The following is a 25,234-nucleotide window of genomic DNA, read 5'->3' as shown; positions in this document are numbered from 1 at the left end:
TATGTTTTACTTTGGGTCTTTACAACAATACAATTTACAAATGTATTATCTGGATTACTTTCCTTAATTCTCTTTATGTTCCATTTCCTCATTGGTTAATTGAGATGATGATGGCACATTTATAAAGGATGGTGAGGTGAAATTTAATTTGGTATGTGTGGTGATTTGAATAAGAATGGCTTCCATAGGTCATTTCAATGCTTAGTCATCTGGGAGTGGCTCTGCTTGAGAAGAATTAAGTACTGTGACTTTGAAGGAGTAGGTGTGGCCTCTTTGGAGGAAGTGTGTCACTGCAGGTGGGCTTTGAGATTTCAAAGGCCAAAATCAGGCCCAGTGTCAATCTCTTCCTGCTTCTTGTGGCTTTGCATGTAGAATTATCAGCTATTTCTACAGCATAAATGCCAGGGGCCAAGGTGATGCTTCCATCCAAAGAAATATATTTATACATTATCCCTTACCAGTTTCCCCTTCCAATCATCCTATATACATATTCCTGCTCTCCTCCAAATTCACGAACTCTTTTTCACTAATTGTTTTTGGATGTATATATTTATATACACACATATCCCTAAATTTAGCATGCTCAGTCTGTATGATGTTACGTATGCGTATATTCTCAGGGTTGACTGTCTGGAGCTGACAGTTCAGTGAATATTGCAGATGATGGGTAGGAAGGAGTTTAAGAGCTGGATGATCATGGGATCTTCTGTGAGATTGTCTCATAGCAATATTGGGAACATCCATAGCCTTTTGTTTCTTCTTGGAATCTCTGACCATTTATCTCGACTTCATTATCAAAATAAAAATAAGCTGACTTCTGCTCCTTTATTCTCTCTGGAGCATGTCTTCAATGCTGGTCTTTACATGGGAAGTGCATGTTTACTGGATATACTTCACATCATATTGTCACTAGTTTTGTAGTTTTCAACACACGTCTATTTCCTCAAGGAAAATTTCATAACCCGTGTCAGAGTTTTTTCAATATCTATCATAATACATGCCTAGTAAATGTTTATTGAAACAGCATTCTCAAGCTTGGTTCTGCCAATGGTAAGAAAGATTATTGAGGCAAAAGTTCAGTGGAAGAGCAGGATTGCTGTAGAGTCCAATGAATTATTTGACACTAAGACAATGTTCTCCTTGAGTATAAAATTATCTTAGATGTCTAGAATTTGATTAACAATCAGGAATCAGTTGTAAAGAATTGAAATTAAAAAGTGGGGCATAAACCATCTGCGCATTTATCCTGGGAGTATAAATGAAATGATTTTTAAGGTGTTTTGGGGACTTACACTCAGTTTCAGAATCAGTTTAGACAAAAACAGTAAGATATAGATATGAGTGAGTACTGTGCAAGAGCAAAGGGAACTCTGCTGCAGGGACCCGTGAGAGGACATGACTTGAAGGTAGAAATACGAGGCAGTGTGCTTTGTGTGTGTGAAGGCAGTTTTTCACACCAGGAATACACACAGCCAACCTAGGCCCTTGGCAGGGAAGAAGGGGCAGTGGTCCACCTCTGTTGACAGCACTTTCTTTCCAAGCCCATTCAGTCACACAGTTGAGGGCTACTGGCCACTTCCACAGTATCAGACTTTCGCAAGCCAAACCTGGACAAGTCTATCATTTTTTCATCTTCTCCTGGGAAAATTTAAATAGGGAAAATTAAAACAAGCCAGTTCTTGACTGTGACATATCCCTATAATTCATTCAGGGATCTCCGGTTTTTTACTTGTATTTCACCTTGCTAAATAGTTCAGAAAAACTGTATGGTTTTCCACAAGTATTCCTTGAATATAAATAAGAAGTCTACACACATTTTACGTTAGTTTTTACAATAACATTTCTAAAATTGCGTATGTCTTATTTATTCATCCACAAAACATTCATTAAGAGCTCACTAAATTTTATGGCTAGGAAGTTAAGAACTTGAAGGTCATTCTAAGTTTTATAGTCTCTTCCCTTTTCAGCATCCAAGTGTCCAAAAGTAATATCAGTTCTCTCTTGTAAAGGTCTGTTCCACTGTTTTTCTGCCATAAAGTCTAATTTATAAAGTTTTTAAATTATATACTGTTTGAGAGAAGCAGTGCCTTAAAGGCTCTGATGGTTACTTTCTGGTCCCTAGAGAACATGCCTCAAAACCTCCAGAAGTCTCATATTGGCACAAGACAACACAACTCCCCTGACCATGCTTTTCACTGATTCTTTAAACTTTCCTTCTTTGGCCATCGTTCCTATCCCTTCCACCCTAGATTTTTCTTTATTTCTATGCTCCACTATATTGCCAATAGAGCAGTGGCTCTCAGCCTTCCTAATGCCACTACCCGTTCATATAGTTCCTCCTGTTGTAGTGATCACAGCCATAAGATTGTTTCATTGCTACTTCAGAACTGTAACTTTGCTACTGTTATGAACCCTCATGTAAATATCTGAGATGCAGGATGTCTGATACATGACCCCCAAAGAGGCTTTGACCCATAGGCTTGGAATCACTGCCACAGAGTCAAACCCAGATCCTTCTTTTCCCCATTCTCAAGAACTCCAACTACTTAGCTTATTGCCAATTCTACACCACATTATTTTACTATTTTATAGATGAGATAGTTACATTTTCTAGTGAATGAATTCTTTAATTTAGTCAACAAGACCCCAATTTAGGATGTTCTGTCCACTTTGAGGAGTGATAGGAACACAGTGTTGACAAACAGATTTGTCCCAGTTATTGAGGGCTTGTGTCCTATTTCCTGGAAAGACACGTGCTTTCCTATTCTAGGTAGGATTTCAGGAGTTCAGGAAACAAGATCATTTGCACGTGTTCCTGCTACTCTCTGTTTCTTTATGTGTTTCCAGAGACATCTAACGTGTACCATGAAAGGAATAAGAATACTATGTATTTGCCTGAATTCACCTCTCTAATAAGGTTCGGACATTTCAGCTGTAACCTGTTAGCCTTCCTTGTCCTTGCTTGTTCTAAGTGAATTTCGTTTTTTTGTTCTTGTTTGATAAGCTGATTCTAGTCTTCTCATAATGCTGCGTTGTAGTTAGAGACTTATAATGGATGCTTGGGCAAAAGCGTGCAAGTCAGATGGTCTTTCACTCACTTTTTAAAAAGATGTTTTGCACTATAGTTCAATATTTCCTTAAAATTGAGTTGTCTTCAGATTCTTGGGGCAAATAGTTTACCACTATGGCACAGTCTGAGATTCTATGCAGATTTATGGAATATGTATAACCTTACTTGTGAGAGAGACACTATTTTGCTTAACTCTGGCTTCTTGGGCAGGTAGAAAACATTCAGAATGCAGATATTTCCAATATTTCATTGCTATGGGCAGTGTAATATATTAAAAGCATGGAGGACAGACATTCTACCCTTCTCACTGCCCTTTCTGTTATTAATAATCACCATGACTTTTTAAAGTCTCAGCCTTCTCTCTCCGTCCGCCTCTCCCTGGAAGTGTCCTGTCTCCTGTCTAATTAATGACCATAGTTTACAGATGGTGCAGCTGTCTACACATACGGTTCATTACCCTGAAGACAGAAAACAATGTAAGAGTTGAAGGTTTCTTTCTCAGGGTTCTTCGGGCAACTATGAAGGATGAAATCATTACTGTGACTTTTAACTAAAAATGGGCTTTGTGGTCTTGCATCATCTTGCAGTTCTAGCACACACATGTGAGGCTGTTTGGCTTTTTAATCAGGGTTTATTAGCTCATGTTTATAGACAAATGCTGGCGCCACAGGGAACTACAACAACAACAATAAAACGCTTCACATTTTACTCGAGTTTTTTAAATGTCTCACATTTGGGGTGAACTAGCAACAATAAAATGGATTAATTGCAAAGGAAATTGCAATTCTTTTCTAGGAAGACGGTTGGTTAGTGATTACAGCAGTTGGTTAGAAGGCAGTCTGTTTTAGAAAGGTGTGATATTTAAAGGCATATAAAGGGCATTATCCAATGCTTCCTGGAGTTTCTTTTAATGATTCATGTGACACATATTCATTGACACTCTGTCAGACTCTCTTCTAGGTAGCAGGCATTGGTTCTAGTGAGGGAGAAATATTCCTTGCCCTTTAGGATGAAATTTCTTTTCTGTTTGAGTACTAAAGTAAAAAGATTGTTTGGCACCTGAGGAGGTGGCTCTATGGGTAAAGAACCCGCTACAGATGCACAAGGATCTGGGTTTAGATCTATAACACACACACACACACACACACACACACACACACATTGGAGGTGGCCACATGCTTCTATCACCCCAGAAAAGTAAGACAAGTACACATGAATTCATGGAGCACATTGTCTAGCCAGAGTAGCTGAAATGGTAGCAGGTAGCTTGAATTTACTTCTTCCCTCTCTGTATACCAGTTTATGAATATTGCATATTATACTAATTAATTTTCTATATACACCACCTGAATCTAATGATTTACTTTTATGCCTTCCACTGCTACTACTGCTTTATTTATAATATATCCCTTTGAGATTCTCAACTGTTTTATTTCACAATAAATTTTTTTCTTTATTTTTGAGAATGTATCCAATGAAATATGATCATAAACCTATGTTTCTCCAGTTTTCTCGAGTTACTTTCAATATGTTTCACAGTGTTGTGTCTTTTTGTTGTTGTTGTTGTTGTTGATAGCCCGCTGAGTCCAGTTACTGCTGCCCATGTGTGCCCATATGTGGGGCCATTCATTTGAGTGTGGGTGAGCCTACCAGAGGTCACATCCTCCAAAAATGAATTATTCTCCTATTCCCAGAAACTATCCATTGCCAATAAATCCTTATTAAAGGGCTGGCCCTGGAGAAAATATATCCTATTTATATTGGGATTTTGGTGGTTTGGTTCATGCAGGGTCTTGTTCAGGTAGCTGTAGCTGCTGTGAGTTCATTATTATCATAACTGTGTCCTATCCAGAATACAACATTTCACAACACTATTCTTTGCTTTCTGGCTCTAACATTCTTCCTGTTTCCTCCTCGGGGGTGTACCCAGAAGCTTGGCTGGGCTGGGAAGCTAATGGAGATGCTTATTTAGGAGTGAACAGTGAGTGTCTTGTTCTTAGTGCTTTAACCAGTTTGTGTCTCCAATAACTGTTGTCCACACAGAAAGAAGATTTTCTACCAGAGTGGAAAACAGCCCGTATAAGTACAAACACTTAAAATCTAACTTGACAGGATGGTCATTTAGCAAATTAGCAATAGTAGATCCTACCTTAGGGTCTATGATCTTCCCAGCCATAAGGTTTTTTTCAGAGTTACAGTACCAGGAATGAAATTCCCTCCTGTGGAACAGGTTTCACATCCAATCAGAAAGTCAATTAGTTATCACAATCAAGATATTGTACCAGTAGGTACATCTTGCCTGGCACGTCTATGTTGCAGCATGCAGGGTCCAGGACTGGGTAATCGTGTTGATGTCTTTGCTTCCTCAAATCCTCCATCGTACTGTCCTAGCACTGTAAAAGTTAACCAGCAGGAAAAAACATTCCTGGTAAGTTGTGTTAGCATGGCCAAGGGCAATGGCAGTAGCCTCTGCTGTTTTGGAAACTTCTGGGGGTACGTCCATAAATAATAACTCATTGGCAGGTATCTCATACCTCATATAATAATTTCCATTTAATTACCCATGTATTCTGCAAACAGCATTGCCCATACATGTAGAATAATTCTATTTGAATTATTTTCTTTTTAAGCTGTATTTTGAAATCAACTTTATAACTGGTTAATTTCCTTAAGATTTAAAAACAAAATCTTAGTTTTGGTGAACCCAATCCACTACTCCCTTGTCTTCCTCACTCGCCTGTCTCATTCTGCTTAGTTTTCTATCCTTTACAACTTACCCAATGTCTTCAATTTCACATGTGTTCTACTGCTCTTCCACCTGCATTTTATTAAACTTGGTTATGAGATAGGTTTCCATAAGGCTTTTAATACCCATCCCTTCCCATTCACCCCCTGATTTTCACTCTAATCTATACCCCTCCCTACTTAAGCCCTTTATACGCACCTCACTATTTTTATTCTACATATAACCAACCATCTCCCCACCCTCAACATGATCCTCTCCAAATAAAAGTTTACTGGCTTCCACTTGTGTTCTAAGTTAAACACACAGAACAAAAGTTTTTGAGTAAGGCTAGGATCTGAATATGAATGACAATGTACAATATTTGTCTTTCTGGGTATGAAAACACAACACAAAGTCTAAGGGGCCCACTACAGATGGCCCTAAGAGGAAGGTTTATAGCACTATGTACCTACATCTAATAATTTGAAATATCTCAAATTAATAATTTAATGATGTACTTTCAAGCCTTCAAAAGACAAGAGAAAATCAAATCTCAAAATAGTATACCAGGAGAAATAATCAAAATCAGGGCTAAAATTAATAAAACAGAAGCAAATTAAAATCAGTTAAAAATCTGATTCTTTGCAAAAATTAGTCAAGATTGACAAGGTCTTAGTCAAATTAGCAACGAGATAGAGAAGACTCAAATTACAGAGACATTACAGCAGATTTCAAAGAAATTCAGAAAATCAAAGGACACACTTTATAAACCTTTATTCCATGACTTTGCAAAACCTAAAAGAAATGGGTGAATGCCTAGTTGCATACAACATACAAAAGATAAACTAAGATGAAATAATTAAATTTAACAGACTCATAATCAGCACTACTATTGAAGAAGTAGTTAAGTCTCCCAGTGAATAAACAGGACCAGATGGATTGCAGTATAATTCTAGCAAAACCTTCAAGAAGAATATCCCAAACCATCCTAATCATATATAAAAGGAAAGAAAATGGAAGGAAAGTTCAGCACACTTTCATTTCTATCTGACAGTTTCCAGTTTGTCTTCTATATAGGAATCAGATACAGGGTCTAAAATGCACATGTAGCATAACAATCTTTATTTAAATTGTTCTTAAGCCCATGTGTCTTTCAGGACAAGAGAAAGTGAAAGTATCATTAGCCCAGTATATACTGCATCCCATAATCTGTTTCCTGCTTGCCTTTTCCAACAGTCTCAGTTACTTTTCTTGTTTGCTGAGGACTTCAGAGTCTTAACACTTCCACAGTGCCATCCCTTCACCCTTTACTCTGTCTCAAGACAAACCATGTGACATTCTTTAGATAGGAGCTCATGTGGCATGGGCAGTACTTTAAGAAGCAGTGATTAGATTTTTGACCTGGCTTTTTAAAAATTCTTTTTATGTTTCTGACACCATGAGAAGAATTTTTCCTGCTGGTTTTGGAAGGAAGATGACCAAGTGATGAACAGTGCCTCCAGTCAAACGCTATTTAGAACACAACCCCAGCAAATGAGTAAGCCAGTCTTGAGGCTATAACCAGAGCACCACAGCCTGCTGATGTGTACCTCCGAGGGAGAGCATATTCTATTACATAGCAAATCCACACCAACATACGTCTGCAAAGCTTCTTGCCCTATCTATACTAAACTGTTCAGAGCCTCCCGTAGTGAGAACTCTCAGCCTCAGGTCTTAACATTCTTTGATTTTCTTCAATTATGCTTTGTAAATGCTTAAACATTGAGGACCATCAAAGCGTTTCTTGCTGAGGAAACTTTGTGTGGCTGTGTCAAGGCTACCATTTACTCCTATGTGCCCTGTGTAGTTCTTTCTATATTAACCTCCAACTATGCGATATAATATCTTTTCCCCCTATAGGTCTGAACATCAAAAGAGCCTGGTTGTCACCTAGTTAACTCTTAGACAAGATCAAGAAAGTCTTCATGGAGGAAAAAGACAAGCTCTTAGTTTTGTCACAGAATAAACGATGAGCAGGTAGTTAGGACATAGATCTGTAACTACTGAGTATCTAGGGTCCTGTGTAAATAGAAATAATAAGTGAATAATCAAAATTTTCCTCGATGGTCCCCTGACTTGCAGGTGTATTGAATTCTGCTGATCGGCAGAACAGACAAAACTCTTCCAAGCTCGCAGTGCTGGGTGTATCTCCATGCCCTGCAGTTTTCTTCCCTCTGGAAATGAAACCATGTGCTGCCTGGTTAACACCTGCTTGGCTCTGGGTACTCTGTCCAGCTGTCTAGTCTGAGAGACAGTGACATTTACAACAGTTACAAAGCTAAAGTTCTGGCTGCCTTCCACAGTACATCTCATGTCCAAGCGTCTACCATCTGGCAGGGCATCTGTTTGGCCAATAGGAAAGCTTTGGATGCAGCCACATGCTCATGGAGAGGACATTACACTCTGCCCTTTTTGGGACAAGAACTCAATGCACTTCTGTCCACACAAAGGAGTCCCAGTGAGAGTGGCACAGAGCGAGGAATTCCTTGGTGGTGGGATGTTTCATGGCTTTTCAGGTTTGTGGCTCCTGGACAATATGTTCCAGTATGCTTGTTGAAAACATAGCCTTTGAGGCCAGACCAATTGCTTTGCACTTCTGGCTGTATCTTTTTACTATATGACTCTGAGGCAACTCACTTAATTTTCTAGCCCTGATGCCATAGTCATTCAATGGTAGCTAATTTTATGTTTACATAATAACTTGGCATTGGTCATATGCTCTGGAATTCCGAGGTTGCCCAGAAACCTATTAGGGTAAACGTCTGTGATGCTCAGGTCTTATCAACTGCTAGACTTATGGTTTTTCTCTCCTAATGAGCACTGGTGTTTCCTCTAGTTACTATCACAGATTAGAGTGTAATATGTGAGAGATACTTCTTTGCACATGTGTACATTTTAATGGTCTGTCCTGTTCCTTTACGACACAAGCCCTGACCACTCCCTCCCCTGTCCACTGAGGAAAGCAGATCTTCTTTTTGCTTCTAGCCTGAGTTCCTTCCTTTTTGTCTCTCTCTTAAAGAGTTAGCTGCTGCTTTGGCTCCTCTCCTCTCTGCTCTCCTCTCTGTTTCTCTTTCTCTCTCTCTCTCTCTGCCTCTCTCTGCTCTTTCACCCTCCTCTTCCCACTTCCCTTTTTTAACCCACTAAATAATTATCCAACCTCACTCTGCATGGCGTGCCTATCTATCTATCTATCTATCTATCTATCTATCTATCTATCTATCTATCTATCATCTATCTATTTCTGTCTCTCACTCACCACCTGGGTCCCTGCTTAGGATCCTCTGGCCCTCATGGCCCATAAGCCACTCAGGGAACCCAGCGTTTTATTTTTACCATAACATTTGGTGCTTGTGACTCGGACAGGCTCTCTCACATTCCCTCCAGCTTTCAGGTGGGCCAGCTGAGAACATGTAGAACTCTGGGCTCCAGAACCAGGTTTCTTTACAACAGCTCTACATTCTATCTGCTTGAATGCCAGCCTCTACACACACCAGTGGCTTTGGTGATAAATTTTCCCCTTCTAGCCCCCAACCACAGTCTTCACAGCTGTGGTTGAGCCCTTCACTGACATTCATCTCTAGTTGCTTCCCATAGCTAAAAACATGATTGGACTAAACAGGTTAGTCCTGTGCTAGCACTGCACAGACTGTGTGGTGCATTAGATTTGGGGCCCGGGGTCCCTCAAATTTTTATTTCTCCTTTCTTTTTTCTTTTCTTTTGGACCACTCATAAGTGGTCCCCACTGTGAGGCACTGCTTGGAATGTCCTCTAGCCTCTTGTTTCAGAGTCATCTGGATGTGGAGCCAGTCAGACTTCATCCACACCCTGTCTGTAGGGAAGAGATGTTTTCCCATAGTCTTTATGGTGTCACTGTTTCATTAATACTCCATCTGTAGAGAGGAGATGTCCTCCTATAGGTCCTGTGATGTTTGCACATTTTCAGCTATAGTATAAACCATCAAACTATCAGTCACCCACCTGTAAACACTCTGCCAGTATCCTGCTAGCTCTGCTTTTCCTCAAACTATCCCTGCCATCACTACCACTGGTCCTGTGGAAACAGACAAGATTAGTCAGATCTGCAAGGCAGCTGTTATCAGTTTCTGCCTTGCTCCCTGCTGTGGCTTGTGGCGCAGCAGCTCAACAACAGGGTAGATCATGCCTCTAGGTTTCTTGTTATTATGTTTAAAACTTCCACAGCTCAAAAAACATGGTTTCTCCATGCAATATGGACTGTTGCAATTTTGACTGAGGTCAGGTGACCTTACTGCCATCTTAACTGAGGTCAGGTGACTTCACTGCCATTTTAACTGAGAGCCAGGTCACGTGACCATGTCCTGCCATCTTTATTGAGGTATTCCTGGTTCTCCCGTGCTGACTCTGTTGCATGTGTGTTTTGTGCACTGGCATGCATTTGGTAGGGCTCACCAAAGCATCCACTTTACTTAATTCCTGTTCACTGTGTGTGTATATGTAACTTAAATACATTTATATTTACTATAAAATGTTATAATTGTCTATTCATTTTATCTCATTTCAAACTACAAAGCAATAAATCTTATGTTTTAAATTGGTATGTACTTTTAAGTCTCTTAATCCAACTCTGTTTTACCTGTTAAGTTGACAGCCAATACAGTCAAGCTTGGACTCAGCTCTCCAGGCAGATTCTATACTATAATTATAACTCATCTATACCCAGTAAACAGTCCTCAACTGCTCAGAGATGTGAGGAATGTGGCATTTAAATATTTAATTATTAAAAAACTTGTCATAACAAAAAAAGACAGATTGGCTCCTAGCAGCAGCACTCTATTTCCTCCAAAGAAGAAAGAAGACAAATGGGCACAGAACAACGTCCATCCACAATTTGTTTCAACTGCCAAGTGCTGACCACTGGGGAAAACTGTCTTTCGTCTAAACTGAAACTCTCTAGATAGTGGGTAGAATCGCTGGAATCGACAGCCTAGCTGCTCAGGTCAAGGTAGGCTTGTCTTTCAAAAGATTTCATAGCCCACAGGATCTTCTGGAACCTGGCAGGACCTGTGCTAAACAGAAAAAAATATGACCTTCAGTGACCATGGAGGACTCTGAGGAGTAGCTCTAGCCAAGTAAGTTCTCTGTCACTTTTTAATCAATAACTCAAGTAAAATTTTATCCTTCTCATAGATCTCTGATACAGTTTGACAACTGAGAGGTTTGGGCAGTTTAAAAGGACAACCTCACCAAACAAATTTCAGTAAAACACAAACACAAGTTATTAAGGTGTGTACCTGCAATTTATAAAGTGTGAGGACAAATACATGTTAATCAGATTTCTCTCTCATGCTGTCTTCCATAGTCCTAAAAATACTTTTCATTGTGCAAAAACATCTGTCACAGTCATTCTGACATAAATATGCTACTGTTTGTACAATACATATCTCTAAAATTTATGTTTTCACAAACCCAAAGTATTCTTGTAGTAGGAGGCATGGGCCGCATCCCGCCGCCTGGCTAGCTTAGTCCCCTAAATAACCACACAGAAAACTATATTAATTAAAACACTGCCTGGCCCATTATCTCCAGCCCCTTATTGGCTAACTCTTACATCTTGATTCAACCCATTTCTAATAATCTGTATGGCACCATGAGGTTGTGGCTTACCAGGAGAGATTCAGCATGTCTGACCTGGTGGCTGGCTCCATAGCGGTCACTCTCTCTGTCTGCCTTCTTCCTCCCAGCATTCAGTTCTGTATTCCCACCTATCTAAGTACTGCCCTATCAAAATGCCAAGGCAGTTTCTTTATTTAACCAATGAAAGCAACACAAATACAGAAGGAGCTCCTACAGAGACATGTAAAAAATCTTTACAAGAAACAAGATGATTGTCCCATAGCAACTGTCATTCATTCATGGTCTTTCACATATGTTTCTTTCTTTCTAAAAGCCATTTTTGATTACCTCCAAATTATATGCTGCTGTATCTCTCTGTTGTTGCCTCCATATGGTATAGGTGGATGGATGGATGCTTGGATGGACATATATATATATATATATATATATATATATATATATATATATGCTCTATTGTTTTCATTTAATAAATCCAAAACCAATGAAATTGTTTTATTTCCTCTTGAGAAAGCTTTATTTGTTCTGGTTTAGATGCAAATCACGGCCCAAGTACAGATGATTGAAAACCCAATCCTAGAGGAGTTTGGTACAATCATATGTTACTTTCACATCTGTTTCCTACAGTCAGAGATTTTGGGCAGCCAAAAGAGGCAGATGGAAATCACTGATTTCAAGGAACTGTTCAAGTTCATTCAGTGCAGAATTTCTTTAAGTGAAGGCACCTGTATTTAAGATATTTAAAAGGTAAAATTATGTGTATAAGAAGTCACTGATTTTTGTACATAAGAAGAAAAGAAACCATCTGTGTCCTAGATATTCCTTATTTCCTTTTTTCATACTGGTTTTCTAACATGTATTTTGAAGGTTACTTTAGGGTTGTGTGTCCAGAAACTGTCTTCTCTCGGACTGGGTCTCAGATTCTTGCCACTTTAGGCAGAGTTTCAGTGAGCTTTATCTCTACCAGGTTTCTGCACAAGTATAATCTGTCAACTTAAATGGATAATATCTTGACACCATTAAATAATAATCATGTATTACTTTATTTGGCAAACATTTCTTTCCTGTATAATGTGTGCCAAACTCTAATTTATTGAAATAGTTGAACAAAAACTGAACCCTACATTCTAGGACTTCTCAATTTGTTAAAGAGACACATAAATATAAAATGAACACAAAAATGAGCAGAACATACAGTATACACATGTGAAGAAAGAATGCCAAGCATGATACAGATCTCTTCTATGCACTGTACCACTTGCTTTGTGGTAGATGGGCATATTATTTCTATTTCATATGTGAATGCAAAGAAGTTATTATTGGGCCAGGCTTAGTCTTAGGTTCTTCCTCATTTCTGCAATTATTTGAAGCCAAAATTTATTGGTATAGACATAACTTAAAACCTACAGCCAATCCTAGAAATACCAATTACATTGCTCCAGGAAAATATTCCTGGAATGAATGTGAAATGTCTTTGATCATAGTCTGGTGCAGTATTTTGTACTGGGTTTTAACAATGTGCATGTTTTACCCTTCAGGGAGAGCTCTAGTGTGTGGTTTGTGGATTAGTCCTAGTAACCTCCTCTTTGTTCTGTGGGGTGATATAATCTTTTGAACAGGAGCCCTGTTGGTAAGCTTCCTTGTTTGCATGCTGCACTCCTGATCCAAGACTTAGAGAATCCTCCCTCTGGCCCTGACCTTAATGCCCAATACAGCCTGGAATGAAAACATAAAGATACCAGGATTGGAACAACCAGGATCCAAGTGAAAAATGTTATTTCAAATCCCAACTCAGTTTGGAACTCAGAATCAGTACATAAAAGAGTCACAAGCAAATAGTCAGGTATTGTTAAATCAAAAGAAATAAACGTAGAGAAATCATAAAAAACTATATTTCAGTCCAAAAAACATTTCTGGATTTATCATGTGGTTCTAATTAATAATTAATTAATTAACCTATTTTCTTTTTTTCCTTTATTTTACATTCAACCACGGTTCTCCCTCCCACCTCCCCTCCTGCCCCCTCTCTCCTCCCCTTCCCCCATCCATTCCTCCCAATAGGTAAGGCCTCCTGTAGGGAGTCAAAAAAGTCTGTCACATTAAGCTGTGGCAGGATCAAGCTCCTCCCCTTATGCATTAAGGCTGAGAATGGCCTCCCACCATAGGGAATGGGCTCCAACAAGGTTAGATCCTGGTCCTACTGGCCCATTATTTAACTTAAGTCAACTTGGGAAGATCCTTTTTCAGTTTTAACACGCATTATTAGTAGCAATACTGATAATACCACTAAATAATATTATGATTTGCATCATTTCTGTTAGGCACTTAATTATATACTGGTGATATATATTTAATCTTTTAAAAACATTTGAACCGGGCTGTGGTGGCGCACGCCTTTAATCCCAGCACTCGGGAGGCAGAGGCAGGCGGATCTCTGGGAGTTCGAGGCCAGCCTGGTCTACAAGAGCTAGTTCTGGGATAGGCACCAAAGCTACAGAGAGACACTGTTTCGAAAAACCAAAAAAAAAAAAAAAAAAAAAATCGGAAACACTATGTGACTTCTAAGAGCTGTAATCTAGCAGAGGATAATTTTTTTTTTCACTCATGGCTGCGAAGAAATGCTAAGCTGTCTCAGAACTGTGTCATGGATGTGTCCCGAGTAGTTCTGTTACTTTACCAAGTTTCACCGTAATTATGAAACAGTGGATGATCTTATGGAGTTCAGATACATCATCCGAACAATCTGAAAGCAGTAAAACATTATATATAACAATTAACTAGTACTCTATGCAATATGTAGCTGAGATATTTGTGTGATTATTTTTCAAGTATGTTTGTCTGCCCTGCTGGGTCTGACCCATACTCTCTGGGGCTGGTCTTCAATGACTGGCAACACCACAGCTCCTTATGATTTAGAGCAAGTGAGGGGTTGGATAATGGGTGAAAAAAATCTGATTAATACAGTTCCGTAACAGCTATGGCTAGCTACCAGAAAAGCCTAGCAATGCATTAGTATCTTGATGCTCTTTATCAACAAATTCATTAAAGAATGTTATGAAATTGATGCTGTAAGTTGGTTTCCATATTGTTTCTATTCTCTGTTTTGTTGCTTTTGCAGACAGGACATTCATTTCATGATTATTTTGCTGGTATTTGTTGGTGATAAATAGAGCAGTCTCTAGATCCATGGATTTCAACCTTCCTAATGCAGAGATCATTTAATACAGTTAGTGGTGACTGCTAAACCATAAAATTATTATCAGTGCTACCACATAATTGTAATTTTCTGCTGTTATGAATTGTAATGTAAATATCTGTGTTTTTTTCCAGTGGTCTTAGAGAACCTTAAAGGGGTTGTGACCTACTGGTTGAAAACTCCTGCTTTATTTATTTTTTATTTATTTATTTTTTTGTTTTTCGAGACAGGGTTTCTCTGTAGCTTTGGGGCCTGTCCTGGAACTAGCTCTTGTAGACCAGGCTGGCCTCGAACTCCCAGAGATCCACCTGCCTCTGCCTCCGGAGTGCTGGGATTAAAGGCGTGTGCCACCACCGCCCGGCTAAAACTCCTGCTTTAGATATTGATCCATGAAACTGCAGTTCCTTATGTGCAGTTTATATATTCAATTTGTGATAATGGAAGAAAATTGTGTTTTCTTGTATGAGGGAATGCTAACCATAAGCAGCCTCTATTCTATCCCCTGACATCTTTGCAATCATAAAACTTTTCTTTTCTCTGAGAGTATAATATAATTCCAAAACTTCTCCCTTCCCTCTCTTTTTCCTGAAAGCATGTTACATGCCTCTTCCTCCTTTGCTTCAAATTCATGGCCTCTTTATTCACTAACTGTTATAAACACATATATATTCCTAAATATAGCCTGTTTGGTCAGGATGATGTAACTTTGTATGGAAATATGAAACTTAAAAAGATCCCTTTTGGAGTTAAAATTATAGGTGAATGAGTGATTTGTATGTCTGAAAGGATATGTTGTACCTAATAAATGTAATGCCATTTCTCCATTCTGAAAACCAGGCTATCCTCTTTAGAAATAACAGAGTTAAGGTATATGGATGACTTGCCATCCATCTACTTATTACATTGCTATCACTTTTCTACTTATCATATATTTCCAAGGAAACCATTGTCTTATATCAAGGATACCAACTAGCAAAAGATAAAACTAATTTTTTTTATTAAATTTTAGAAAGAATGTCTGTCTGCCTCATCTGCTTATAAGCCTCATTTTTTCTTTTATAATTTTTATCTTAATTATATATATGGAATAAAAGAACTGATATGTAATGATCAAATCTATATAACCAGATTTTTTTCTTTAAATATACAAACATTTATTTAATTTATAATAATTATGAGTATTACGAGGTACAGAGTAGTATTTTAATACCTAGAAAAATTTTGCCTTATTATATTATCAGTGACCCCTCAGAAATCTCTTCATAGCACTAAAGATTCAAGGAACACAATCAGTCAATATAGAAGCGCATACACTTATCAGATATTAAATTCTCTGTTATTCTGTGGTAAAACATATTGGGTCTCTAACCAAGTTTAAGAAAGGCCATAAAGCACAGTATAACAGATACACATTTGTACTTCAGGGTAGGAATTGGAAGTGGCTCCTTGCTTCATTGTTACTCAGGGCAGACAGAGCTTTTCCTCATAGTATCCAAAAGTACAGCACGAAGCTTTATTACTGTAAGATTCAGAGGCTCAAATGTACTCAGCTTCAATTCAGGCTAGTGCAGCCCATTCCATGTTGGGCAATTTGTCTGTTGTGTATTATAATAATCCTACATGGGAAAACTACCAAATTCAGTATCATAACTCCTTTTCATTAGCTCACAAGTCTGTAGAGGGAATTCAGAGGATTTAACCTGAGACGACCTAACTTTCTCTTCATACCCTCAGAGGCCTGGTGACCACCTGGATGCTAACTTGGGAAAGTGCAGAAATTAACCATAGTGGTGTCTCTCCTACAGTCTCCTATCCCAGATAGATATTACAAGTGCCAACATGCAAGCATTTTGCAAGACTAACACTTAACTACTAAACCAGGTCTCAAAGCTTGTCAGACTGGTGAAGACTTCCAAGCTTCTATGACAAAGAGTGTTGTTACAGTGAAAAATCTGGTCAAATCTGTGTTTGTGTGTGTGTGTGTGTATGCCTGTATGTTTGCATGTGTGTGTTACCTGTGTGCATGTATGTGTACATGTGTATATATGCCTGTATAATAGTGTGTACATGTGTATGTGTCTGCCTATGTGAGTTTATGTGACTGCATGCATATGTATGTGCATGTGTATGTGTCTGCCTGTGTGAGTGTATGTGCCTGTGTGTGCGCATGTGTGTATGTCTGTGTGTGTGTGTGTGTTTTTTTTTTTTTTGGTTTTTCGACACAGGGTTTCTCTGTGGTTTTGGAGCCTGTCCTGGAACTAGCTCTTGTAGACCAGGCTGGTCTCGAACTCACAGTGATCCGCCTACCTCTGCCTCCCAAGTGCTGGGATTAAAGGCGTGCGCCACCACTGCCCGGCTTTATGTGTGTGTTTTTGTATGAATGTGTGTGCTTATGTGAGTGTATCTATGTGTGTGCTTGTGTGTCTCTGTGTGTGCATCTTTGATTATACGTGTGAGTGAGTGTTTCTGTCTGTGTGCACGTGTATGTGTCTATGTGTTTGAGTTTTGTGTGCTTGTGTGTGTGCTTGTGTGTCTTTGTGTGTGCTTCTGTGATTGCATGTGTGACTGTGTGTCTCTGTGTATATAAATGTGTATGTGTCTATGTGTGTGTGTTTGTGTGAGTATGTTTATGTGTGTGTCCCTGGGTGTTTGCATGTATATGTATGGTGCCTGTGTGTATATGTGTGTAAAAGTGTGTGCATATGCCTGTGTGAGATTGTTTGTGCATGTGTATGTTTCTGCCCTTGTGAGTGTATATACCTGTGTGTGTGCAAGTGTATGTATCTATGTGTGTGTTTGTGTGAGTGTGTGTACCTGTGTGAATGTGCTTGTGTGTCTGTGTGTCTGTGATTGCATGTGTGAGTGTATCTATGTGTATGTACATGTGTATGTGTCTATGTGTATGCTTGTGTGTGTGTTTACGTGTATATGTACTTAGTGTGTGTGTGTGTGTGTGTATGTGTGTGTGTGTACATGTGGACCATGGTGTACATCTGGAGGTTTCAAGACAGTCTGAGAGAGTCATGGTTTTCCTTTACTATGTGGATGCTGGGGATCCACAATGTAGGTGAATTGAACTCAGGTCCCATAGTAGGAGGCAAGTGCTTCAGTCATGAGCTGTCCTGCTGGAACCTGTCCCCCTCACTTTTACTTTCATATGTATTACTGAAGTGTGTTCAGTTGTTTTCATTGTTGTGTCAAAAAGATCTGCAGAACAATTTAATCCAAGTCCTTTTTTTAAATTTGTTTGTTTGCTTTAATTTAGCTCATGTACCCAGTGGAATTTCTCCATATGGTTGTGAGGGCCGAATGGGAGAGAGCTATTTAAGTTGTGATGTCTAGGAAAAGCGAAGCAGATGAAACCTGAATAAGGGGTGTCCTTTAAAAATGCCTTCAGGGACCTGCTTCCTCCAGCTGTATCTCATCCTCCACAGTTCCAGTTCCTATAAAGAGTCTACTAGAATTCTGAACCCATCATTTGTTAAACTGTTACTAAGGTCTGGGACCTCTTGACGTAATGATTTCTGGAAAGGACTTAAAGAGACTCCCACAGGTGTTATTAGTGGTATCCTGGATATTTCTCAAGCAAATGCAATGTTAAAATACAGGACCATCCAGCACATGGAAATAATAGCTCGAGGTAGGTGGTTTGTTGGATATGAGCTTTACCACATTTCGCCTGAGTCAATGAAGTATGGCTTTCTTTTTCTTATTGAGAGGTTCTGTTAAAAGCAAAATTTAATAAGTCCAAATTAGTACTCATTTTCTTTTGTGGACAGTATTGTTTAATCTAAGAAATCTAGCCTGCTTCTAAATTAGAATGCTATCCACCTTTGGTTTTCTGCATCCCTTTTATATCTTATCTTCTATATGTACATAAAATTTGAAACAACTCAAATTAGGTCTGTGTGGCAATGTGATGCCTGTTACAGGAAAAAGAGATAGAAACATGACTTGCTGTGTTCCACGTCTTTGTTTTCAGTAGGGTTTTGGAGACACACTATCAGTTGCCAGGTTTATTAACCCTCTACTCTAAGCTTCCAAACTCCCTTCTCTTATCATCCTCTGTCTACACATTGTACAATGATGTTGATAGTTTATTTGGAATTTAGTTCATAATATTGTTTCCATCAGATTCAACACAGAATATCTTGTCTAGTCTAAGATACCCCAAATTCTTCAAACTCTCATTTTGAGATGTTTTCTCAGGAATTTAACTTTGATATTTCTTTTTATAATTAAAAATTTGTGTGTAAGTGTGCTTTGTCTGTAATTATGTCTTTGTACCACATGTATGCCTGGTGCTCTTAGAGGCCCAAAGGGTTTACAATCCCTTGGAACTGTAGTTACAGGCAGCTGTGAGCTGCTCTCATATGGGAACTGAACCTGGCTCCTCTGGAAGAGCAACCAGTGCTCTTAACTATTGAGCCGTCTCTCCATTCTCTGACTTTTTATATATCTTTAGGTGATATGTCTAATCACATTCACATAGCGTAGATTTCTTACTTCAAGACTGTCAGAAGATATTCATATTGTTTTATATCTGAGTACTTGATTTTTTCAATACATTTTAATTCTCAGGGCATAGACACAGTGGTCTATTACTGCCTGTGAATATGGGGTTAAATATGAAAGCGAAAGTGATTTGACTGGGTGGGGAAGAGAGTTAGTTACTTTTCTCTTGATGTGGCCAAGCATCCCCAAAGAAGTAAATTAAGGAGAAAGAGTTTACTTTTGCTTTTAATTTGAGGGGACAGCATTCTTTTTGGCAGAGAAGGGGTGACATCAAAAGAATGAGGAGATATGAGTAGCCACATTGTGGCTACAGTCAGGAAACAGTGAGGACTGACGTCACTGGGCTCACAAATTCATTTCCTTTGATTTGGTCTCGGGATCTCAACCCTTGTAATAGTATAATCCACATTTAATATCTTGTTTTTCTCTTTTCAATGAAACATTTTGGGAAATATTCCCGTTTTCATGCCTATAGGTATCTTTCCATGATGATCCTAAATCCATTGAAGTCAGAAATAAAGATTAGCCTTTAAAAACACTATTGTGAGAGCAGATCCAGACTCAGGGATTCTATTTGGTGAAAACTATGAAAATATGGAAATTCTAATTCAGTGGCAATGGCACAGGTGTGGGCCAGCTCATCACTAAATCATGATTAGATCGAGGTGAAACCAATGCAGGGTTCTAGGCATTGATAGTTGGAATGATAAACAGTGTATGAAAGGAAATACATGGAGTTTAGACACTTCACAGACCTTAGTTTATTCTATATAGCATTGAATGCATACTAACAGAACTGTGGAAGTTTAAAATTCTCTCACACACATACACGCCAACACACACCATATTACAGACACTCACTTTACTTCCGAGATGAACAGATTCAAGAATAAAACTTTTCATTGTATCTGGTCCTAGCTGATGGAGGAAAAGATTAACAGACTTCGAGGATAAACAAACATTACCTCTTATCTTACAAATGACCTTCTCTTGCAGAGCTTAAGTAGTGTCGTTATTTTTTTCATTTTCTATTGTTGAGTGATAAGATGATACCAAAGGCAAAACATGAAATGGATCCAATCATCTGGTGTGTGATGTTAATATTGGCCTCGGGACAGGAGATATATATGGGAATCAATGGCTTCGTCCAACTTACGTGGAAATTGAATTGGTGTTTGAAGTCCCAGCTTTAGCAAGATATGAAAGAGCATGAAATGAAAAACCATCCATCTATACAGGAGTGTTTGCCTCTGATAGCTTACACAGAACTATCTAAGGGCTCAGAAGAATAGACCGTTAACACCTGGTGACCTGGTCTCTCTGTCTCTCTCCCTCCTCTCATTCTATTTCTCACCTCTCTCTCTGTCTCTGTCTCTGTCTCTGTCTCTGTCTCTCTCTCTCTCTCTCTCTCTCTCTCTCTCTCTCTCTCTCTCTTCCCCTCCATTTTTTCTCCTCCTTCTCTCTCATTTTCTAGCAGTAGTAAATTAAATCTACAACATATATTTGATTTTGAAAAAAAATTTATTTTCCTATATGTGTCTGCCTTCTGCTGTTACTCAATTTGTGGGGTCTTACACAATCAAGCCCATCTAAGTTTGGCAAATTGATTCTAGAACTTGAGCCTAAAGGCAATATATGTTAAAATTGTTATAAATATGTAGTTGAAGTTATGCCCCAAAGCTTCTTAAGCACTAATAGTTTATTTAGAAAAATAAAGAAGAGTTAAAAGTAAAACACATATTCTTGCAATATTCAGTGTGCTCTTGGTTTCAAGTGTGGTGCTCACTGCTTTCCCACTGATGAGCGAGATTATGCTTGGTCAGGAAGTCACAACTCTTGTAAAACTTTATTAGTGTTCAAGATCATTAACAGGAAGCAGAGGTGAAAAAGAATAAATATTAAGTGTCAGTTTCAGACAGTCAGAGACAAGTTCATTGAGCTGTAAATTAAGTCAAATGTCAGAAAATGCACAGGTTGTTAACGTGTCCATTCCCTGCAAAACTGTTAAAATTTAAACGTCTTTTCAATTGAAGCGAGTTAGATGAGCACTAAGTCATGTTCTCACAGACGGTGTTTGCAATAGCTGAGAGTGTTGGACTTAGGGAAGTGATGGAATATTCTCGCAAACACAAAAAGATCAAGAGTTAAGAATTGTTTCTTCTACCTTCTCCTTACTACCTTATTAAATATTTTGTACATTCTATTAAAGTTTTCAGAATTTTTGTCACGCTTATTTTTATGTGTATTCTATTTTTTCTTTCTCCTTTCCATTATTTTTGCCTTTTATTCTAGCCGGACTTTTTGTGTCATTGCTGAATTCAAGGACTTAGCAGAAACCATCTTGATTACAAGTGGATCAAGGGTCTATATATACAGACAACTAGCAAGGCAACACATTGCCTTGTACGACTCTACAAGGGACATGTCTAATTAAAAAAAAAGAGAACAACCTAAACCTACAAAGTTCTAGGCAATAAAATTTCAGCATGGTTTGAAGAAGGACTCTCAAAGCACACTTCCCAAGCAGAGGAACTATAGAGTTGATAGCTAGAGCACTATCTGTCTGTCTTTCTGTGTGTCTGTCTGTCTGCTTATTTGTTTGTCTATGTATCGGTCTATCTATCCATCCAAGTCAATGTATTGGATACTTTGCAGCTGTAAAGCAGTTATGTTTTGTAGCTGCATATAGACATCCCTTGAAGGTGGAATCCCCATAATAGGACATAATACTTCTTAAAAGACCTTAACGATGTCCCAACAGCTATTAAGTTTTGTGGTAAATTTTGAGGGGACAAATGCCTCAAACACAGAAGGAATGAATGCACATATTAGTCTGACATGTTAGTGGAAATGACAGACTGATGTGGTCCTTATCTTCTTGTGTCTAGGTGTGAGCCTATTGCGATATTTTTAAAGATAAATCCTTGGTAGGAGGAAAACTTTTTCTTCTTTACTCACCAACTTTTCACTCCATGTATTTATTTTAAGAATCAAGATCAATAGAAAAATAAGGGAATTAAAGGTAACTTTGTAGGGGGTAGAGATGGAGTCGGTTTGGTTCCTGTTTGAACTGCAGAGTGACTTCATTAGCACTGGGTTGCCTACTAATTTCTTGTTTCATAATACAAGTGTGTCTTCTCTTAAGCTTTGCTTTGCCTTTTATTTTTCAACTGTTCACTATTTCTTTTTTTTCTCTTTTTTTAATTCTTTTTTAATTAAAATTTCCAACTGCTCCCCGTTTCCCATTTCCCTCCCCCTCCTCCCACACATTGCCCCCTCCCCCCCGCTCCCCTCCCCCTATCCCCACTCTTCTTCTCCTCCTCCCAGTCCATTCCCCCTCCCTCTCGATACTGAAGAGCAGTCCAAATTCCCTGCCCTACAGGAATGGGAGGACCTTGGTCTTCCTGTTCACTATTTCTTATATAAATAGTGTGCCAAGTAAAGGAAATTTCATGTGCCGCAAATGATGTCAGGAAAGCTTAGATTCCAGAAACCCTAAACATAGAAACAGACTAAGTGACATGCTAGTTAGTTCAGGCTCTCTTTCTGTGAAAATAAGGATTAGATATAATCTAACTGACTGCATTTTGATAGCTTTTGTATCACATTTTAGTACCTGTAAATGAAATAATTGCTAGAAATCATTATTCATTCCCTTCTAGTAATATATTTCTATATCCTTGCCAAAGTCCTTGGGGGGGACTGTGCTTCTTCATCTCTTGATTTAACTTTGTGTTGTGCTGTACTTGAGAAACAGTCATGACGGGAACGTGCAATAAAACATGGCAGCAAAGGTCTGCGTGGCCTTCTTGTGTCTTTTTCTCAGGAGAAAGTTGTACCTTGGTTATCTGTGAGTCCTAGAAATATAAGAGAAAAAGAATAGTTTGGGAGTCTAATATAATCTTTGAGGAAGGAAGAGCCTAAACAAAGAAACAAACAAAAAAAAAAGCAGCCTAAACAGCTAAAGTTCAGTCAATCTGTGGGTGATTGGGTAAAACATAAGTGCTATCCCAATAGGCCACAGAGATTTTGGGTTAATTGTTGCATAGCAAAGGCTGGGTGAAGGCATAGGAATTCTTCCTAGAATTCTAGAAAAGTAAATATTCATTAGTGAGATGGCGGGTCAGAATTATGTTCTATTTTGTATCTTATGTTATTGATTTAAAACTCAATCCACTTCATTTAATCATAACATTTTGTTTACTCTGCTCAATCACTGGAACACTGGAGGAGAAGGATTACTGCTATTTGTCAAATAGAATCTTGTCTACCTTCCTTCTATTGAAAATAAAGTCTTCTCTCCTACATTACATCCGAACCAGAGTTTCCTGCTTTGCCTTCCCGCTTTCCCCAACCTCTTTTCTCCCCTGATCCACTTCCCTTCATTCCCCATCGGAAAAGAGCAGGCCTCCAAGAGACAATAGCAAAGCATGACAAATCAAGATATTCTACCTTCTTAATAAAGACTGCCAAAAGCCTTTAAGGTGCTCTGTCTTTGAGAAACATTCATATGTAACTCAAAATAATCACAGCTGAGTTTGTTCTGAGAGGCTTTCTATTGGGGCCTGAACATGAAATTTCCCCCACAAACTCATATGTAGAACATTTGGCCCCAGTTGATAGTTCCATTTTGCGAAATTCTAGAAACATACTTGGCGGCCCTTCTTGGAAGAAGGTGTTCACTCAGTATGACTCTTAAAGGTTGCATTTTGACCTCAGTCCCCATATCATATTCTGCTTTTTGTATGTAAGAAGGTGAATAGCATGCCCCTATACTTTCTTCTCATGTAACTGATGACCTGTCTCAGCGTGGACCGATCCCAGAATCAATGGAGCCAAGGGTTATGCACTGACATCTTTGAAACTGTGAGCCTAAATGAAATTTCCTCACTAAGGTAATTCCTAACACATTTTTTTTTGTCAGAGTGGTAATATTTGTCATCATAACAATGCCTTGTGATGTATAAAAGCAGAGCAGCACTGAAGAAAATATTATACAAATCTTATTGCTACTTTACTTTTCCTTCCTAAGGATTGCTTTACAAATAGGAGAAATAAGAATGCATATTTCACATCTTATCTAATGGTATTATATGACATTTTGATCCTGATTCCTCAAACATCCCTAACTGCATTGGTGTATTAAGAGATCTAGAAACAGTAAAGATAATTGACAATTTATTGAATCAGTGGAAGAAGATTTAAAACATTTGAGACTGCTTGACAGGAAGACATTGATTTTCAGTAATAGGCTCTAAAACTTTAGTTGCTCTTGTTTTGCATTATTTTAAACTCAGGAAACATTTATTGACCATCTATTATTGAACCACTGTAGGGTTGCTACCCCTTGTGGCTGCAATATACAAAATCAATGTCATTATTGGATACTATTTTAGTAATGGAATTTTAAGAATTTTTCACTCAGAATGACTTATCAGAGACGGTGAGAATGCTTTAAGATGTGTTTAGCTCTTCACCAGTTCTTACTTGAGAGTTTCGTTGGATCTGAACTCCTAAGAAGAACGGACACAATCCTATACTTAAAATGGTACACTTGCGTTTTGAAGGACTTTAGAAAAGTAATAGAAAGAAGACTTGTGGAGAAGTATTTCTGTAAATGCAGAACATCCTTGAAGAGTGCATTTAAAGCATTTTTTTTGCTAATTATTGACTATATTGTCAATTATCTGAAATTAGGAAAGCATAGATTCTAAATATAGAATAAGTATGGATGCAGAAAAAGTTCTTAACTCTGCTTTGGTTTGAGCACTCATAATCTCATGAGATTGAAAATTTAACTTTTCACTTTATAAATGAAGGTGGGCATCTGTTGCAGGGAGGACCCGCTTGTTTGTCTCGGCCGCCCGGCTAACTTAGTCCCCAAATAACCACACGGAAACTGTATTAATTAAATCACTGCTTGGCCCATTAGCTCTAGTTTCTTATTGGGTAATTCTTTCATCTTAATTTAACCCATTTCTATTAATGTGTGTATCGCCATGTGGCAGTGGCTTTCTGGGTAAAATTCCCAGTGTCTGTCTCCGGCGGATCCATGGCCTCTCTCTGACTCTGCTTTCTT

The 25,234-nt window shown here is 38.5% G+C and overlaps 1 pseudogene; it reads right to left on the bottom strand.

The window, feature by feature from the left end:
• Positions 1 to 1,546: 1,546 nt before the first annotated feature.
• The window catches only part of LOC130865535 (high mobility group protein B1-like), a 33,075-nt pseudogene continuing 9,387 nt past the window's right edge, over positions 1,547 to 25,234 (bottom strand).

Source organism: Chionomys nivalis, chromosome 23 (genome assembly GCF_950005125.1).
Source record: "Chionomys nivalis chromosome 23, mChiNiv1.1, whole genome shotgun sequence".
Taxonomy (NCBI): Eukaryota; Metazoa; Chordata; class Mammalia; order Rodentia; family Cricetidae; genus Chionomys; species Chionomys nivalis.
The sequence above is the reverse complement of the archived record's forward strand: the minus strand, read 5'-3'. Positions and strand labels throughout refer to the sequence as shown.